The sequence below is a fragment of the Pangasianodon hypophthalmus genome, chromosome 12 (genome assembly GCF_027358585.1).
Source record: "Pangasianodon hypophthalmus isolate fPanHyp1 chromosome 12, fPanHyp1.pri, whole genome shotgun sequence".
Classification (NCBI taxonomy): domain Eukaryota; kingdom Metazoa; phylum Chordata; class Actinopteri; order Siluriformes; family Pangasiidae; genus Pangasianodon; species Pangasianodon hypophthalmus.
This window is the reverse complement of record NC_069721.1, coordinates 20,473,364-20,486,684: the sequence shown is the minus strand read 5'-3', so window position 1 is coordinate 20,486,684 and position 13,321 is coordinate 20,473,364. Positions and strand designations below refer to the sequence as shown.

The 13,321-nt window shown below is 37.2% G+C and overlaps 1 protein-coding gene across 1 annotated transcript in view; it reads right to left on the bottom strand.

The window, feature by feature from the left end:
• Positions 1 to 8,900, bottom strand: part of chrm3b (cholinergic receptor, muscarinic 3b) — a 104,799-nt gene extending 95,899 nt beyond the window's left edge. Inside the window, exon 1 of the mRNA XM_026914594.3 lies at positions 8,604 to 8,900. The gene's annotated coding sequence lies outside the window, so the exon portion shown is untranslated. The remainder of the gene's footprint in view (positions 1 to 8,603) is intronic.
• Between the last annotated feature and the right edge of the window lie 4,421 nt (positions 8,901 to 13,321).

Genomic DNA, 13,321 nt, shown 5'->3' with positions numbered 1-13,321 from the left:
TTGGTCAGAATGTGTAGATTAATTTCCTATAAAGCAGCTCTGACAGTAGGCTCTACTTCAAAACCAATAACTTATATTAATGTGCTAATACTTGCTCCCTGAGACTTGTATGATGGATGTGCTACAAAATAAACAGATTTGTTGTTGTGTTGTCATTTCACAATCATAAGTACAAGTGACATCATTTTTAATAAACATTAGAGAAAAAAAGAAAGACTGGCGAGGAAACAACTGTTTGTAGATGCAGTCACACATTGTACAAGTGACTCTTTTGATAATATGCAACCCAGTGCATCCAAATGTAGTCAGTCAGCCACAGATGTGTTTGGTGCCCAGTGTTGCTTTGCAAATACTACATCTGCCTCAGACCACATCCAGTTCATCAGTGACAAGCTGCATTTTTATAAACATAAGAGAAAAAAGAAAGGCTTGTGAGGAAACAACTGTTAGTAGCTGCTATAAGATAACTAATAACAGAACTAATAACACTTGTCTCGTGACCATTCGCCAATATTAATAGTATGTTGTTCATTAATAAAGTAATAGTTGGCAAATTGCTGTGGATTAATAGGAATAAAACACTGTGGGATGTGTTATTGTTAAATAATAAACTTCAGGGTGGTGACAGTAGCTCTGCTTCGCATCAGGCTGCATGATATCATAACATCACACACACACACACACACACACACACAACACACACACACAAGTGTTCTATTCCTTATTTATTACATCCTAATGCTATGAGATTACAGTTAGGGTTCCAGTTGTAAAACAGGTATAACTATTACTGTGATTGTTGCAGTCCCTTTGTATTAATTTCTGGCTTTGGAATACGAACCAGTGTTTCTCTTCCTAAAAAGAACTTCAAGGTTAAAACTTTAATTAGTGATAAGAGCTCAACATGGCTGCCAGTGAGTAAAAGTCACATTAATGAACTTCATCAGTGAGTGAGTAAGTTTCACCTGCATTCCCATCACCGTCTTCACCTTGCCTCAGTCAATTATGCGTGTGATAATTTCTTCCTTAAAATGCTGATGTTGTTCTTTATCTAACTGCTTATGGCAGCCTTTAAACAGGAGGGTCAGGAAACTATTATTATACTACGAGCAATGATTTGACTGGGGCTTTGAATGAAACCTCAGTGATGACTCACATTTAGAAATATATGCAAGTGCTGCATTCACACATTGTACAAGTATTTCTTTTGACAATATGCAAGCCAATGTATCCCAATGTAGTCAGTCAGCCATAGATGTGTTTGGTGCCTAATGTTGCTTTGCAAATATCTGCATCAGACAACATCCAGTTCTTCAGTCACATCACATAAATCTTCTGAAATGGTTTAAGACACAATGTGATCTATAAACATGAACCAAATTTAACAGCGCAGCTGAACACTGCAACATTACAGAGGCCGTCATCTTAGCCAACTGGAATCGCTTGTTTCCCTAACAGAATGTCGTATCATTCAGCTTCTTGGTCCTGTCTTCCGAAGTCTGGAGACAAAATTGAATCAGAATGCTGGAAGTTATGTAGACGGCTCAGTTTTCCTGAAATTAAATTTGTAAATGTGGACTATTACTACTACTTTACAAAGCTGCTTATTTAAAATGAGATTACGTAACTTGAAAATGCTGTTCGAAATATAATAAAATTCAGGCACAACTTTCATACACTTAAATTGCTTGTTAAATAAAATTAGCCTTGGAGCTTCAGCACAAAACTAAAGAAACAAACTGAACTTCACTCATGTAAGAAAACTTCTGTAATTACTGCAAAACCATTCTTAATGCAACACTTGCTTGTACAAATGCTGATGCATTTGATCCTTTATTTTGCAGACATCAACAAAACTAAATGTTATGTATTGTAACTGTACATGTCACTGTATATACATGAGATATATTTTTATAGTATTCTCTTACTCACAATTCAGTACAGACAAACTTATTGCATGACTATTAAACCCAAGCACAACAGTCCCCTGATGCTCTGGCACCATAAATACATTATTTAACTTTAGAGTCAATGGGAATTTAAATAGCTGAGTGGCTCTGGTGAGATGTTCTGTACTTCCGACCCCGCTAATGCAGTAATGCAATTTTAACTGGAGTCTATAGCTGAAACTTTTATATTTTTAGTTAAAGTGCAGATGCCTGAACTTGAACTGAGTTCACTTACATAAGATATGTTATGTAATGTAAGACACTAAGAATAATAGTAAGGGTATTAAATTTCTTCTGTGTGTTGTAGTTTTAAGATGGTGAGCTGACCAGCACTCATGGAGAAGAAATTCAGAATTATATTATGTCAAATTAGGACCAGTGGGTCAAAATATCCAGCATAAAGAGTTTTGACACCAATGGCATATGCATGCCAAGCTTTCCAAACACACTGTGTGTGTAAAACAGCAGGGCCATCCGAGCCACAAGAACATCTGGAAGACTTCCTAACTTAACATCCGATAAAAGGAGAAATAACAAAGGGCCGGTGTTTACGCTGCGTCTGATGACCCCATTAGGAGAAAGCCATCTCAGATTCAACACTCGGCTGCCTCACACATCATAAAGAACCGAGGTGAGATGAAACAAAACCGGATAATGCCTCTCAGAAGCCGAGTGCTTCAGACGAACAGCAAGGTGCAGTACTGAACCAACGTAATGTTTTCCTGAGTTGAAAACCAGAAGCACTGAGTGTTTGTAATTCACTGTGTCTGTCACGAACAGCAGCACAGCTACAGCTTCTATTTTTTTTAATCCCCAAATTTAAATTTGTGTTAATTCTACATAACCCGAGAAACTCACCTGATACCTCTACTGATCATTACTTTAGCTTACATTTAGCTCAAATGTAGGCATTTTTAAACTGTTATCAATTTTTATCACAGTTTATAACGTTAGCGCACTACTATTAATAAGAAATGAATACATAAACAAACAAACAAACATACTCTGTATATTTATTTGTACCTGTCTTGCTGGATAGCATTTTAACTGAAGATCACGAAACCTTAATGGATTTGCCTTCTTCAAGTAATCTACATGTAATGACTCATCTATAATAAGGCCAAATAAGGCCAAACCGGGCAGCCAGCACTTTCGTCGCATAGACACTAACCGATAATGCAGCTTACTACAAGGGATGTACCAATGTGAGAATTATGGACTGATGTGAATATCCAATATTTGTCATGTACATATGTGCCAGTGCAGATGTCATTGCTATATAATATGTTAATATTACAGTCCAACGATTAAATCCAAAAGATGTGCTGAACCATAACCACATGTGGCTGACTAACTGTTCATAAATATGTAGGCTGTAACATCAAATGCCTGCAATTAAATAGTACTTACTGGTAATATTTATTTTACTTTATTTAGGTTCTCTTCTCCCAAAGTACAGGGAGTCATCAAAAATCAGTTTATCAGTCAAATGGATTCATTACATGGCTTCAATACAGATGATACTTTTTTAACAACTATCTGCCTGTATGATATGATTTTATATTATATATACAATATAATCTATGTATGATATTATATTATATTATCATATATCTCTACAGCCTACATCAGGGGCCTCCTACTGAATGGATAAATGAATTTTATTGGTTTTTGAAGTTTGTACACTAACAACAATGTGTGTTGTAGGTCTCAATACACCGAATAAACAATTATTCGCATGTGTCTATTCTATTTCATACTGGCCAAGAAACAGTAAGGCTCATTTTTTAATCGGTGTAAGAGTGAATGTTACACTCCATTTATTACGACATTTAGAGAGCAGAAGGAATTTGCCTCAAAGAAAATTTTAGCACTGACACATTTTCAGGTCTATGGTGGTCTATGTTCATTTAATTATTCATTTATTATATGGACGTGTTCACATGGACATTTATTACATGCCTAGTAAGAAAACTAATATCACATTTTTATTACTTTCAGGATTTAGCAAAGCATACCACAATCCAAATGAAAATAAAAAAAGACAAATATAGTAATTTTTTAACATCAGTAAAGCAGGACTTTGCGGAAAAGTGATTTCTCTTAAATATTAAAAGCTAGAACAGCATACTCACAACACTATTTTGATATTTAATAATACGCAGAAGCACATAGCGCTTCTGCATGTACAAAACTCTCTACACACCTAGAATACATTTATCACACAAAGCCTGCCATGACAGCAGCTTTTCATTATCACACTACAACAAATGTTCCTTAAACCAGGTATCAAAAAGCATTTATGTTACCTTCATAAAAATTTCTCTTCGCTCTATGAAACAACACAACAGCTCTGACAGCTCAGCGTGGCTTTGAGCATTAATGAATGCATGCCACTGTGACAGCAGTCTGTTTTACTGATACTTGACTGACAGACTGATGGCTAACTTTAATATTTCAGCCAGGGCCTAACTACACTGACAAGAAAATCTACAGACAGTGTAAACTGTGCACTTGAAGGGTATGATCATATCTGAAATTATATCTGGAAAAAAAAGATTCTTCAGACTGCAAAAAAGTTGATCTGAGCAGTCTTGAGTCTTGAGTGCATATATTTATTTTTAAAAAAATCCTTATCTTTATCCTTTAAAAAGATCTGATATAATCCAATCTTTTCCTGTCAGAGATAGAACAAAAATCATACCCCCAACCAAATCATACCACAAACATCAGTTCAAGGCGATACCAGCTCCCAGAGCAATAACGGGGAATAAGAGCAATTCCATGTCTTAAAGATAAAGCAAGGAATCAAAAGCAAGGTAGGTGCGCGCACACACACACACACACACACACACACAAGGACAGTCCACTGATACAGTGATTACTGTAGCTAATTAATGCAATTCCTCTTTTAGTTTTTGCCTCTTTTAGTTTTTGAACTAAAAAGTGTAAAAACACCATATTTTTATGAGGACACTATCCTACCATTGTGAAGACATTTTGTGTGTGTATGTATGTGTGTATGTATATATGTGTGTGTGTGTGTGTGTGTGTGTGTATGTGTGTGTGTGTGTGTTGCAGTATGGAGACAGTGTGGTGCATAAACCCAGTTTGGTAGACAGAAGCATCAATCACCCCACTGGCATCACATTAGAGGTGAAGCCTCTCAGATCACCAAGCATTTAGCTGAGCAAGCACCATGGAAATGACACTCACTCAAAGTCAGAAGGAGGCAAAAAGAAAGAGTGAGAGAAAGCAGGAGAGAGCAGAATGGCAAAGACAGTACATCTGCAGTCATGTGAGCTTAAAAGGCAAGAACACTTGGAGAGCTGCCAAATAAATATCCTAGATGAATTGCAGCCCAATAACACAAACCCAGTGGGCTCCAACAGCACAATGACTCTGGAACCAAATCCTGCAAGCTGTCTTAGACCCCAACACAACCTCCTGAAACCCAAAGTTAAAATTTGACTACAATCCCACAAAAAATACTACAACCTGACTGATCTGAACATAATACCTTTACAACCCAACAACCCCAATGTACCCTAACAACAGAATCTTAAACGTCTGAAAATACCACGAATTGAACCAGAGAACAAATAATAATAATAATAATAATAATAATAATAACAAAAGTAATAATAAAATGGCCCTGGGGTTGCACCACAACAACGCAACCGGAAATTAACTAAAGTGCAAAAACGCAACTCTGCTGGACTCCGAAACACAACCTATAGGGTACTCCTCGGAACCCAACAACCCAGGACCATGTAACTCCAAAAAAACTATTCCATTGGACTCCAATAACGAAATCTCCTGGACTTCAATGTAAGCCCAATGAACCTCAACATAAGCGCACTGAATTTCAGCACAACCCCCACTGGACCCAAACAATCTAAACCCACTGAAGTCCAAACCTGCTTGTCACCTATATTACAATGCTGAAACCTGTCAGATAACCACACTACACTTTACCAATACAACCCTACTGGACCTCTCTATCCATCTATAGACAGAAGTGAACTGATATTCCTACCAGTGAAGAACCCCTCAGCTCTACCTGTCCATCACCTCTGACACCCTTACAGCACATCTGGTAGACGCAGTTGAGAATCTTGCTGTGATTTTTAGACAACAGGCTTCTGTCACTCTCTGATCACATCACATTAACCACCAGATCCACTCAAATCCTCATACACCCCTAGATTTTTCTAGACTTGACACTTGTTTGTCTCCATTCGCATATGATATCTTCTTCACAGAGCATTTTGTCTTCACTCGGTTCATAACCCCACAAAGTTCTCTAAAGTGATTCCATGCATTAAGGCAGGGGTGTCCAATCTTATCCACAAAGGGCCGGTGTGGGTGCAGGTTTTCATACCAACCAAGCAGAAGCCACACCTGAGTCTACTGAAAGCCAAGATCAACTGATTAAACAGGTGGAATCAGGTGTGGCTCCTGCTTGAGTGGAAAGAAAACGTGCACCCACACTGGCCCTTCGTGGATAAGATTGGACACCCCTGCATTAAGGGGTTCTGTATCTTCTTGTAGGACAGTGTTTCTCAATCCTGGAGCACCACTGCCCTGCACGTTCATGTTTTCCTTGCTCCAAACACACCTGATTCAACTCATCAGCTAATTTAACAAGTTAAAGGAGAAGAGACACCAAAATGTGCAGGGCAGTGATATTCCAAGACCAGGACTGAAAAACACTGTCCTACAGGAAGGTTCAAAACCCACTGATGCATGGAATGAGAAGAGTTTTGAATGTGATTCTTGCTGAAAAACAGAGCCAGTGGAGTAAGCTGTAAAGTCAGTATGTTAAAGAACCTTCCAGGCTTATGAACCAGGCAAAGGCAGAATGCTCTGTAGAGAAGACCAGCAAGTGACTAGGAATATCTAGGGGTGTGTGAAGATTTGAGTGGATGTGGTGCTACACTGCTCAGTGGGAAAACACCTTTATTTTCATCTGTATCTACTTTGCATTTATTGTCTTTGTATTACTTTTTTTTTTTTACTTATTTGTATTATGTGTGCACTTAGGTATGAATTTGTCTCTTTCTTATCTCATAGACCATTCTAGCACTTCGACAATCAAGTATCAATCTCCAATCTTCAGGATATCAATCCGTCCTGATTCGCAACTGTGTCTTCAACGGTTTGCAAGCCAGTCAGGAACAGAGCATTTGCTAATGGCTAAATGACTAAATGTATACAACCACACTGCAGCATACCACAGTGAACCACACACACACACACAGTGAACCAGCATCAGGTACAACAAATACTGTATGTTTCACATAGTCAAAGCATCTATAGCTATCCACAGGAATATTCTCTCTAGAACAATTCTAACAGTCAAGGCTATCACAAATTAACTCTAAAGTGTTAGTCAACCCACAATGCCTTTGGGATTTTTTTTTCTTGAGTCAGGTTTTCTAATCAGTTAGCACTCACTACCACAACCAACAACCACAACCACACTGGAATCAACACATTTACTACCCTGGCCTTCAGAAGGAATTCTGACTACAAGAATTGCTAATAATTTCCAATTCTACTCTGTTGGTGGTGTTAAGGATAGTAGAATGAAACTGAATAAGCATACTCATAGCCAAGAAATATATTTCATATTTTTATTCTTTAATGCAATGAGAATAGTAAACATAAGGTTGAATCTCAACAAGATCCAGTGTCAACACAAATGTGTTCGATCAGTCAACTCATGAATATTACACTGTTTAAAGCGCGTGAGTGGAGACATGGTAAGGGCTTTTAGTGCGTCAAGACATTTATACAATATATATTGAGGATTAGGTGTTTATACTGTACCTCTTTAGGAGAAATTATTTAGGTTGCTAGCCATTGCTTCAACATAAAAATTAAACATTAGAATAGAGACAGAGACAGAGAGAGAGAAAGAGAGAGAGAGAGAGAGAGAGAGAGAGAAAGAGAGGTGTACTGCGTTAGTGCAGGTTCAGAAACCAAGGATTAATTAAATGTTAAATCAACTTTCCCATAACCTTTAAGTTATCCCCAAATGACGCATCATCTGAGCTGTAGATGTTAGGCTACCTTTCCTCATATCTTTCTTGTCTCATTGATACTTTCTATAAATACAAATATGATGCAACCTTTACTTCTGCACTAATCAACACAGTCTAAAACAATGATCAAAGCCAGAGTGCTGTAAATGAGCACAACTGAAATAATAATAACAACAATAATAATAATCCAAGCCTCACTGGTTATTATTAGTATTAGTATTAGTATTATTAACCAATTATGCATGGAATTACCATGCATAACTCCAGGAAATGAAACAGTTATGTAATTGGTTTTATTATGCAAAGTACACACACCTAACCCCTGTATTTACTCAGAGATATGGTAGTTTAGAAAGACGCTCAAAAAGTCAGGTGTGTGTCTGTAATAACTACCAACCAAACGCCGCATGCAATTAAAGTCAAACCCCTAAATATTATTTAAAATAATCATATATCAGCTGAAAAGTTAACATTTCTGTCTACCCAAATCTAGAGGCAGTTAGAACCAGAAACCTTCTCAGTGCCAGTTCACAGCTCTGCACGAGCCAAAGTGCAACAAATGAAGTGTGAATTTAAAGAAGAAGAAGAAAAAAAAAGCTCATACCTCTACTATCTCCATGCGAGCGCGCGCGGCACAACTTCCGTCCAGTGTGGAGTCGGTTTACATCGTCCTAATCCGGTGGCTTCAACAGCAAAGCAGACAAACGGAAGCAGTAACGGGGAGGAAAGTCGTGGTTCTCTCGCTCGTGCTCCACGTGAAACTAACACTGGAATCTGACCGCGCGCTCTACCGGCACTGCGCTATAGAGTGCGCGTGACCGCGCGTCGCCAGGTGGCGCGCCGGGCATTCGCGAGCTGAGGGCTTTAAAACATGCACCGAGAGCTGCACGCGCACTAGTGGAGAAAAAGGCTGTATTTGGGGAGTTACTATGGCGATTCGGTCACTTCCGATTACATGCAGAAGCACCTGTCACCTGTGGCAACTATGTCACTATGTGGCAACACGGACTAGCAGTGCACTCGTGCATACTATTCAGCACAATGCAGTGTGATTTGGAACACGGCCTTTGACTTTGACCTGTTTTTTAAAATTATTATTATTGTTTTTTTTTTTTTGGAATTGTCCCCAGTTATGTAACTGTGTGGTATTTTTGCTTTGAACATTTGAGCTGATAGCAAATAATTATATAATCAAATATAAAAAGCAAATAATTATTAATAATTATTAATAGTCAATAACAGGCTCTGTTTCATGGATATATATATATAAAATCTAAGGATGACAAAGGCACTCTCTGTGTCTGTTTTCTGCATCTGTTCTAAGTGAATGCCCTTGATGCTTTCCTCTGCTGGAAGTGAAAAATAGTAATAATAAGGTCAAGGACCAGCTAAACCACTACCTGCATGAGTGTAACTGTTAAATGGATAAAGGAGCCACCATGAAGTTGATGTTATTCGATAGTGGACTTTTCTCAGCACAGCAGTGATACTCACATGGTGGTGTGTGTGGTGCTGGTGTGAGTGCATCACATACAGCACATTATCAGAAACACCTTTAGTAGACACACCTTCTTTGTTAGTCCACACTGTAGGTGCATCATTAGAGATTAAAGCTGATCTATTTCCATGCCAAAAATCCAAAAACCAAAAATCCCCAGCCAAATATCATCTGGACAGTGGTGTTCCTGTGTTGATCCCTATCCCTTAATAATCATGGATTGACATATCACACATAGTAACAGATGAGTTCAAGTCAGTAAATGTACACTTACAAAGGGACCTACATTGTATGTGTATCTAATAAAGTAGCCTATGAGACCATGTAGCTTGTTAAATAATATAAGCCTGTTTTTTCTATGATGCTCTTTGTTAAATTTTCACGTTAATAGTTGCAGGATATTGTGTGAGTAAATGTGCACTGGACCCGTCTGGTTTATCAGCGCTAGTCAGCTTGTAGTTTCTATAGCTGCTCTGTCTAGACACGGCATAAAGGATAAAGTTAATAATAAAAAAAAAGAAATGAAAAAGTACACCTTTGATGGAAGGTTCTGTGGTAGTCTATTCAGCATTGTCATGTTAAAAACATTAAGCTTTTAGTTTCATGTAGACCACATACTAATATTCAGTAAACCAGCAGTAAGGAGCAGGACCATGCTTTACTTTTGTCAGTCTTAATCTGCATTTAATGTATACTAAAGATTAAAAATAATAATTCTTGTGTGTGCCTTTTTTTCATCTGTGGGAGGCACATTTAATTCCCTAACTTTAGGCTAAATTAAATTTTTTTTTCTTTGAAAAAATCTAGACCAAACAATGAGAATCAGAACTCTTGATTTTTAAACAATGGGGGGCCAAATAATATTTTGCCTTTTCAAAATATTTTTTCTTTATCAACATGTATTGACTCTGTATATAAGTTTTAAAAAAGCGGGGGGTTATATGAAATTTATAAAATAAAAATAATTTGAATCCATAATCGTATGGGTCCATGCATATTCTTCACCACAGTGACTGATTCATTTTGGCAATGCTAACTAAATCACAGATAACAGTCATGTGACACATATGCTCAAAACTGTGGGGTACATTTAAAGATTAACAGATTTATTTTCATATTATTGTATAATAACCATGTTCATTTTAACACTGCACTGATCCTGAAAAGTAAGTGATCACTTTTTTATTTTTTATCTTGCTGTCTTTGAACAAATCCACAGTGCCAATTAATATATTGGGTAAAATGGGTAATTTATTTAAGCAGGCTGTGTAATTGTTTACTTTATTTACTATACTGCTAGGTTGTGGATTATTAGTAAACTAAAAAATCTAGACATCAAGCCAACAGAGACTCAGTACAGTAGGCAGCGTTGATGAAGTTCCACATTAGGTCTGTCATGCTTTAGAGAAAATAAATAACTTAGTCTCTTAAGCAATCGTGTAACTAATTTATCAGTTTCCAGACAAAATATAGTTTTAAGCACGAAACCTTCAGTTTTAGCAATGGTAAATCTGTTCTGAACCAGAAGTGGCCCAACTGTAAGCAGCCAAAGTTAAGATTTTAATTGAATTTTGGAATCTGGGCCAAAAGTGGCCTGAATGCAACCAAGCATACCTAAATCATGTTTACCATTTCCATTTTAGAAAAAACATGGCCCACTTTAAGATCTGGCCTGAGATATGAGATTTGGTCTCATCAAAGTTCTGGCTTATTCGTGGCTTATTCCGATGAGTGCAGCAGAGTTCCTTACCATCAAGTCCATAGCAGTTTTTGGGCCAGATGAAGGTCGTAAACATGGGCTGATCCTGGGCCATCACTCGGTTGCTTATCTGGTACACCGAATTAAAAATCTGTTTAAAAAAAAAAAGAAAGAAATGAAATTTGGAAATGTCTGTGAGATTAAATAGATACCTTGATCCACAGTATTCATCCTTCCTTCAGACACTAACAGGTTGCTGGGTCAAAGTCCTACAGAACAGGTGTATATCAGTTTGCCTCATCACCATGTTATCCCTTCTGTATGTTTGTCATTACCTTAAACAGGAAGGATGCACATGCATTGTTACAATTTTCCGAGAATTGACAAAAGTCCCCACTTACTCCTTCAGGCTTACACTTGTGAAATAAACATTTCCTCAATCACAGAAAATATGATATAACCATGCTGTGAGAAAATATCAGATTACAAATGTCTTATGAGTTCATGGCCATCCGCTAGCAGGTGTGAATGAATGACAATGTTACAATTGTCAGATATTACATTATGTCACAGAAACACAAAGTGGCCACCTTCCAGTTTGCTATGTAATTTCATCAAGAATTGTATTATTTTCAAGTATCATTCTGGGTTACTCTGATACTGTATGTGTGTGTTGCTATATCAGTTGTGAGATGATGAGAATAGGAGACTGGGCTCAAGTGAACACTTCTGAGAATCTCTTGTGCCTTTTTTTCCATCAAGCACATATGTAGCCTTAATATCAGCTAACTACAGAATAGCATGTCCTCCATTAACTGTAGCATTAACAGCATCAAAACATATCAGTTTACCATAACTCAGTATGGCCATGAACCCCCAGATCTACACCTTAACCGAAGATAAATTTAACAAAATTCATGACTAAACAAGTAGGTTTTCAATGTAGTCTTAAAGATTGAGAATGTGGCTGAGGACTAATCAGAAGACTATTCCATAGCTGGGGTCTGTGTAGGACCCTAGCTGCTGTAGTCTTCATTATTCTAGGTACTGATAAAGAACCTGCATCATTTGATTAAACCAGGCATGGTGAGATCATAATAGACCAAGAGTTCTCTCGCTTTGGAGCTAGACCATTCAGTGCTTTCAGTGTGAAATTTTACTGCAGTGTGGATAAAATAGAGGCGACACGGTCAAACTTTATCCTTCCCTTAAGGAGTCTGGCTTCTGCATTGTGGAGTAAATGGAGCTTGTTAATGCAACTCCTGGAACATCCAGATCAACAAGGCATTACCATAGTCAAACCTAGAGATAACAAGAGAATACATTTTTCTTGCAAGAACAATTTTATTTGCATCCTTTAAAGACATTATATTTATTAGCTTAGTGATGAGATGAAAGAAGGCTGTCCTAGCAATATTATGTACATGAGCTTTAAACAAAAGTCTGGCAACAATATTCACACTAAGGTCTTTAACATAACCAGAAATCTTCCTTCTACTTGCCTAGAATGCCAAAGCCATTCTAGACAATTGTCTGCTTCCAACTTTATGGCAAAAGTTGGGGATGATCCACATATTACCGCTATTTTTATCCTTTCAGTCAAATTTTGCACTGCAAACATCAATGACAGCTTTAACCTGGACTGTAGCTGTGGATTATCCCTTACTTAAACATCAAACATCACATAATTCAAAAATGAGGGGGCAGGTACCATGACGCCGATCAGTAATTTCCATCATAAGTGTGCTACACAAATGTATAAAGCCTATTTAAAATGTTGAGTCTATTCACTAGTTAAATAAATAACTAAAGAAAATTATATACTGTATCTGTAGTAACTGTGAAATGAGCATAATTGTCTGAATTTTCCTTTTTTTAAAGATTGACATTAATGTCTATCTTATTGACAATATTGATATTTCATATCAGTGTTTTGCTCACTAGTTTTATATGCATTATTATTATTATTAGTAGTAGTAGTAGTACTAGTACTAGTAGTAAATATATAGCAAAACGTGACATCTTTATGATATCTTTATAATATGTATCACAATATTCAGTTTTGCTGAGGTTTTGCTAACAAGGTTAGTGCTAACAAGGTTTAATGACGTTTATATAATTTAAT